The following is an 8,309-nucleotide window of genomic DNA, read 5'->3' as shown; positions in this document are numbered from 1 at the left end:
TCCAAAATCAGCTTCCATCTGTTTTTCCAAAGGATAAGGAGCCATATCAGGTGATACACATTCATAATCTCTGCAGTCAGGAGGCTGCGGCCAGCCAGGGCTTAGATAAAAAGGAAGACTTTGTTGAGAAGGTGGAGTGGGAGCTGGGTGGTGGTGACCCATGCACACCTTTAGCCCCAGCACTGGGGAGGAAGAGGCAGGCCTATCTAGAGAGCAAACTCCGGGACAGCCAGGGCCATACAGAGAAACCCTGTCTAAAAGAGAAGTGGTGGGGCTGGGGAAAACTGTACTTTAGGGTAGGTTGTGGATTAGCTGTGTCTTCACAGCAACTACTAACTTTTTCTGTTTGAGGAGTCCTAACTCTATCTGATATTTCACCTTCCTATCCTACCACAAGAAATAAATAAGTTACCTTGTCAGTGATCAGTTAATATAAGGATGTAGGATACAACACTCACTACTGAGAAGGAAGCTGATTTTGGATTTATGCAAGTCTTACAAAACAGATTTGAGCATGATGTAGAAAGAGAACTACAAGACGTCAAAAGAAGATCATATTCCTTCTCCTAACTTCAGTATGTCTATTGATTGTATTCAGATTTGAGTATTATAATTTGGATTTTCTAAATTATAGAAAAATAGACCATTGCATATCATCATTTGTCCCTGAAGAAGCATATTGCAATTAATGAAGTCTAAGCTGAGCACAAAACCTGTGACAGCTAATACTGTTTCTCTGTCAACTTGTCTAGAATAAACGAGGAGGTTTATTCTAGGGTAGGTAGTGGATTAGCTGTGTCTTCACAGCAACTACTAACTTTTTCTGTTTGAGGAGTCCTAACTCTATCTGATATTTCACCTTCCTATCCTACCACAAGAGATAAATAATTTACCTTGTTGTGTCAGTGATACAACACTCACCACTGAGAAGGGAAATCTGTTAGTGAAAGGCCAAAGCTGGGGAGGCAAGTGTTATGGTCCCTGGAGGATGCAGGAAAAGAAATTTTTTTTCTACTTCAAACACTTCCCTGGGAAAATAACACACTTATAAACAAGTGAAACAACTACCTTAAAGAAGAGGAAATGGTAACAATACCCTGGGTTTAGAAAGGGGAAAGGGTGGAAAACACCTGAGTCTTGGACCATGGAATACTCTGTAATAGTCAATCAATTTCAAATTATTTAAGCCACTTTCCCTCTATATCCTGCTATTTGCCTAGTAAAGTATCCTAAATGACAGAATGCTGTGCAGTTTGCAAAGGTAGCAGGCAAATCAAAGAGACAGGCAGCAATCAGTCTCCATTACTTGTTAAAGATTCCAGTCTTCCTTATGATTCCCTGTACTCTGCCAAAGGTTTGGTCATGAGTCTTTGCTTTGAAAACACTGCTAGTTAGAGTCTTTCAGATGCGCTCAGTAGACTCCTGTCATACGTTCAATGCACATCCCATCTGTCTTTCTAAATGAGGATTGATCATCTTACCCCATGTCCACTCAATTGATTATCTTTTTTAGGTGTATAGATTTCATTATGTTTATCATATCTTATAGGTCTATATAAGTGAGTTAGTCTGATGGGGAAAGGATAGGAGCTCCACAAGGACCAAATATATCTGGGCACAGGGTCTTTTCTGAGACTGACATTCAACCAAGGACCACGTATGGACATAACCTAGAACCTCCACTCAGATGTAGCCTGTGGTAGCTCAGTAACCAATTGGTTTCCCAAAGTGAGGGGAACAGGGACTATTTCTAACAGGAACTCGATGACTGGCTCTTTGGTCTCCCCACCCCCGAAGGGAGGAGCAGTCCTGTTAGGCCACAGAGGAGGGCTTTGCAGCCAGTCCTGAAGATACCTGATAAAACAGGATCAGATGAATGGGGAGGAGGTCCCCCCCATCAGTGGACTTGGAAAAGGGCACGGTGGAGATGAGGGAGGGAGGGAGGGAGGGACTGGGAGGGAATGAGGGATCGGGACACGGCTGGGATACAGAGTTAATAAAATGTAACTGATAAGAAAAAAAAAGATTCCAGTCTTCAGCCTCCACTACCCTCCCCTTTTTCTTCCATTTCAAAGTAAACCTCATCCACTCTTAAAACCACAGCAAGCACATTAATTATTCTGAGAAACAATTTCTGATCACTTACAGCCTTTCATGCCACCTCCTTTGTAACTATCTGCCCTCACAACATTTATTAAAATATATTCTGATGGTCTGTTCAATTGTCAACCTCCCCACAATAGAATGTTAGTTTCCCCTTGTGCAAAGACCACCTTACCTATTTTATATGCAGGTGCTTTCACAGGGCCTGGAAGTGGAAAAATTGTATCATCGAAATGGACACAAATGGACACATCCACTCAAAGCATATGGATTTACCCTTGTTTCACAGGTGGGGGCAAGAGTAATACAGGAGGCCAAACATATCTACTCATGTGTCCTGAGACCAAGGAGAACTTAGACACAAAGGACTGAACATTTTAGTATGGGGATTTGACTCTGATTATCCAAGAAATATATCCAGAGTTTGTTCTGGTCTTTTCTTTTTCATATATCTTTTTAAATTTGACAGGCTTTATCCCTCAAATATTTTCTTCTCATTAAACTCCAAAAGTTAAAAATAAAGTAGAAAAACAGATTTGAGCATGATGGTGAAAGAGAACTACAAGATGTCAAAAGAAGTTCATATCCCTTTTCCTAACTTCATTATTTCTATTGATTGTATTCAGATTTCAGTAGTACAGTTTGGATGTTCTAGGTACAGGAGGAAAATAGACCATTGCATATCATCACTAGTCCTTTGAGAAACATAATGCAGTTAATGAAGTCTAAGCTGAACACAAAACCTATGACAGCTAATACTGTTGCTCCCTCAACTTGTTTAGAATAACCGAAGAGACAGGCCTCTGCGAATGTCCATAATGCAATTTCTCGATTAGCTTAACCAATATGTACAGAATCACCATCTCATGGGATAGAGCAGTGGTTCTCACCCTTCCTAATGCTGTATCCCTTTAATACAGTTCCTCTTGTTGTAGTGACTACCAACCATGAAATTACTTTTGTTAACTATAACTTTGCTACCGTTACAAATGGTAATGTAAAATATCTGTTTTCTGGTGGTCTTAGGCAACCCCTGTGAAAAGGGCCTTACACACACACACCTACACCCACCCCTCCACACACACACACACGGAAAAAGGTCTCAACTTTCAGGTTCAGAACAGCTGGGAAGAAACTGAACCAGCTGAGTTGCCTACTTAACAAGTCAAAGCAGACTTGGCCACCAGGATCTCTGCATCCCTATGTCCATTCTTGTTACAAGGTATGGCTGGCATTTCTCCCTCCCCAACCCCTCAGCTGCCCTTCCCTATACAATCCAGCCATTTTGAATACCTGGTACCTTAGTTTAGTGTCTTGACCAGTCTCTTGGTCTTGGTAGGCAGCTACTTTTCCCCTCTCCCCTTCACGTGACTCAGGGTCATGTCCACTCTGGACTCTCCCAGATGTCCCTGTCTCTATCTACCTTTGTCCCTTTTAATTTACAATAAATGTTCTCCTCCATCATATCTAAGAGTAGAAATGCCCTCTCCTTTTTTTGTCATCCATATACCAGCTTCTGATTGTCAGAACATGGTCCATGAGTGAAGCTGTGTGAACAGATTTCTGAGAACTTGTGAGAAAACATCAAATAAACAAGACAAGAGTCTTGTAATTTTTATTCCTCCATAATGTGTTTTCATCCCTCTCCCAGGTGCAATAATAGAAGCAGCTTTTACTTTAGAATACCCATCATTTTACCCATTAGTATTCAGAATTATGTCTCCAAGCAGCATTTGCCCTCCCACCATATATGGTTTAAATTCATGTGACGATCTTGTTTAACCCTCAAGAATACCCTCAGAATATAAATTGTGTGATGCACTGAATAAAGTTGTCTATTGCATAAGACTTTAGTCCACCTCGGGTTTTAGGCTCTACTCTCCCAGATTGACCTGGCCAACCAGAGTTGTAACATTTCATAACTATATTTTCTGGCTGTGCTGCAACATAACCAACTGCCCTCTACTATTGGCACCGTGCATTGTCCAACATGATGGATTATATTCCTTTGAATTATAAGCCAAAACAAAGCCTTCCTCCTTGAAGTTAATTCTTGTCAAGTACTTGACCAAAGCAATACCCAAAGCAACTAATATAATATCCAAATATTTTTATGAAACCACATGAGAGGAAACAAATTGCTGTCCTTTTTCTCTTTGCAGACTCCAATGTATCTGACTGGCTTCACCATGACAGCCCATACCACCACCACCAAGAGAATGCTATGTGGGAATTCTGCCTCAAGAAATAAGGTAAGCCAAAGTTGGGGACTTTCAAAAGGATAGGTTAAAAACAGGATGGCACAGCTGACACCTAGCCAAAGAGCCTTCCAAGAAATGTGACTTGGGTTAAATACAACTAGAAAGTCTCAGATGAAGAGAGTTTGTCATAAACATCCATCAAATCAACAATAGAAATCAAACAGGAAATAAAGTAATGAAAGAAAGGACAGTCCAAATTAAGAACACAGAGACTGTCATAACTAAAACCTGGGTAAATCCTGTTGGTAGAAATCATCATCAAAAACAACAAGAGTAGCTAAAGCTACAAAGGCTCAAAAAAGTTTGTCAGTGGCTTCATTTTGTCCTTTGTCCAAATGTGTATTTTCAATTCCATTGCCTTTTTTTCACTAAACTATGAATGATGCTAATTATAAGATGAAAATAAAAAGTAGTTGAGGCAGGAGCCTTTTTTTTGTTCATAAGCATGATAATTATTCACATCATTATGTGACACATACTTCCCTCAAGCCTGAAATGGGGTACATTACACTTGACATGCACACTTAAGGAGGCTGCATGACTAAGATCCTGAGGTAAATAGTCAGCCAACCTGGAATACAGTGAGACCCAGTGTTTAAAGAAATAAAAACTAATTCATTAAAAAAATGGCAGGGTGGTGTATATTTGTAAATCCAACATTCAAAGACAAAAGTAGGAGGATCATAGCAAGTTCAAGGCCAGCCTGTTCTCCTCAGTGAGTCTAAGCCAACCAGAGAGATTTAAAACTCCATAACTAAGTCCACAGCACTCAAGACCTTGAGGAATGAATAAAAGCTAATAAAGTTATTTCTATCCAAAAGGAAATGATAAAAAACAAAGTAGCAAAATAAGATGATGCTCCCTGTGAGCAATATAAAGCATTAGATACACTATGAAGAATGCTTCTGGTAGTAAATCTAAATAATCTAAATTAATTATAGACCATTAGCACATGATTTCACAGGAAAAAAAATAAAAGACATCTCCAGTGGGTAGAGTAAGAAGGATGAGAGTACCTCAGAATGAATAAAACCAAGATATCTCAGTGAAGGATAAAGGAAGCATCCAAGGAAACCACCTTCCTCTGATTCTGGTTGCAGGAGAAAGAAAAACTTCCAGTCATTTTAAACCAAAGAACATAATCATACTATAAATATCTGTACATTCTGGGGACATGTCAAATTCTTCATATTAGGCCAGGTATGGAGGTGCATTTCTTTCATCCTAGCATTAAGGAAGTCAGAAGCAAATGGGTCCATCATTTGAACTCAAAGTCAAGCTCAGCTCAGGAAACACAGTAAAATATGATCTCATGAACAATAGTTATTTATTTTAGAAGCACTCTCCTTCCCAATATGCACAAATAACTAACTAATTGAACTCAAATCTTCTCTATAGAAATATACTTTAAAACACGTTTATAAGACTTATGAGGAGTAAAAGTTTTTAAATTGGAATTAAGTTAAAAAAATAAATCTTGGAACATGGACAGGAAAAAAAAAGTTTGAAAGTATCAAAAGACACATAAACTATGAATCAATATTTACCCAGGCTTAAAAACTGGTATGTATAAATAAAAATAAATGTGATAAAGTTTTGAAATTGGTAAACATTTAACCCAAAACAAAAAGAAAACATTAAATATTTAATTCCAAAACTGAGAAAATTACAAAATTGCTGTCAAAAGCAAAAGCCCTGGAAGATGGCTCATCAGGCATAAGACTTGCTACTAAGCCCCACAATCTGAATTCCACTTCTAGGATCCATATAATAGAAGGAAGGAATCAAATCTAGCAAATCATCCTCTGACCACACCATGCTACACATATATAGACACAAACAAGTAAATGTAATAAAAAAAAATTTACTATGTGAGAGCATGCAATAAGTCTGTTTTTTGAAGCAATATACTTTAAAATCTGTTTAAACTTTTGGTTTCATTTGGAGTGGTATAGGGTGAGTTATTCCCAGACATGGTATCACCATTTACCACTTAACCCTCATATTGACAATAAAAATCTAAACTGACCTTGACCTTAGAAAGCCACTGTGGTTGGGGAAAAATTCCAACAAAAGGACTATTCCTGCACTTACCCAAACACTTGATTCTATCCTCCAGTTACACAGGAAAACAGGCTTCAAAATGAATGGGCACCATTTAGGACATTCACTGGTGGAGGGTTAATATTATTTTGCTTAAAAATGATTATTTGTTTACATCTTTCAAAGGATGCTAAACTGAATACCACATACAAATGATTTAATTACATCTCTCTCTTTCAGGAGAGCATGAGTTTCTTGAGAGTTCACACCTGGATCAATGCCTACATTCCACAGAGAAGGCTTTATAAAGTGACAAAGGGACTATGGCAGAAACCAAAGATATTTCAACTTTCCACAAGGACAAGCTCTAGAGTTGATAGTAAACAATTTCATCAAAAGTAAATTCAAGTACTATTATTGCAAATAATCTGTACTTCAGCTAAAATGTTAATTCAGAAAGAACCAGATGCAAACAAGAAAGAAGGCTCAAGGGAATTCATTACAGAGGAGTGTTTGGGAATAATTTGTTATTTCCATAGCTTTCCTCTAAACCTTCTGGAAGCTGGGAGCCACAAAGCCTGGTTCTACCAGGAGGTGGTGTTTGTAGTCCTTGCTACCAACCTAAATGAGGGGGCTGGGGAAGGGAGAGCAGTCCCTAAGGGCTTTTAGGAAAAATTGCTTCCAGGTGGAAATTGTTTACGGTAGTATGAAGTCAGAAGCCTTTTTTTTCTTTTCTTTTTTTAAATTCTCCTGACTTCCTTCAGAAGTACTGATGATTAAACCATGGACAATCAGGCTACAATAAATGGAAACAGTCAGAAAGCTTCCAAACATCAAGGATATATGCTCCAAATTATCAAGAGAACTCTCAAAGGAGAGAAAAATTTCATTTGCAAAGTTTGGTGTTGTTTTATAAGGGGAAAGGCAGGGCAGTCTGCTGTTTTGGTTTTGCTTTTTGTGAATTTTTTTATTAATTACAATTTATTCACTTTGAATCCCAGCTGTAGCTCCCTCCATTGTCTCCATCCTAATCTCACCCTCCTTCCCTCTTCTCCTCCCTTGCCTCTCCCCAAATCCAATGATAAGGGAGGACCGCCTCCCCTTCCATTTGACCCTAGACTATCAGGTCTCATCAGGACTGGCTGCACTGTCTTCCTCTGTGGCCTGGTAAGGATGTTCCCCACTCAGGAGGAGGTGATCAAAGAGCCAGCCACTGAGTTCACGTCAGAAACAGCCCCTATTCCCCTTACTAGGGTCCCTACTTGGACAATGAGCTGCCATGGGCTACATCTATACAGGGATTCCAGGTTATCTCCATGCATGGTCCTTGTTTGGAATATCGGTCTCTAAAAAGATCCCTGTGCACACATTTTTCGGTTATGTTGCTCTTATGAAAGAAGGGGAAGACGAAAGAACTGGAGCAGACAGAACCTCCACAAGAAGAGCAATAGGGTAGTGTTTATTAAAAATTTGTATTTGGAAGACTGTGAAGTAGCCAAGAACTCTCAGCAGCTCAGCAGCTCAGTGGACCTCAGAGCAGGAAGAGCCACATTATTGAGACACATAGAGGAGAAAGGGTAGGCTGCAGGTCTTGCTGTAGCTTCAGCAAGCAGAAGGGACTCTCAGAATGTCCATCTTGTATTGTGAATGAAAATCTAGACACTGCTTGTACTACTCTCAGTTACTTGAGCTGGCTGCAGCACCAAACTTTGCCATGCTCTGGAAACAGTTCTTGGTTTTGGAGCAGAATGATTCCAGGTTGCTATTCCTGAGAGACAGGGCTCCTAATTCCTTTCTAATTTTTAAAAGGGAAGAGGAGTCTCAGACACTTCTAAATGCGTTTCTAATATTCAAAATTAAAGGGGAGAGGAACCTCACATATTTAGTGTTTCAAAGAATTTG

Source organism: Meriones unguiculatus, chromosome 3 (assembly GCF_030254825.1).
Source record: "Meriones unguiculatus strain TT.TT164.6M chromosome 3, Bangor_MerUng_6.1, whole genome shotgun sequence".
Taxonomy (NCBI): domain Eukaryota; kingdom Metazoa; phylum Chordata; class Mammalia; order Rodentia; family Muridae; genus Meriones; species Meriones unguiculatus.
This window is presented reverse-complemented; position numbering follows the sequence as displayed.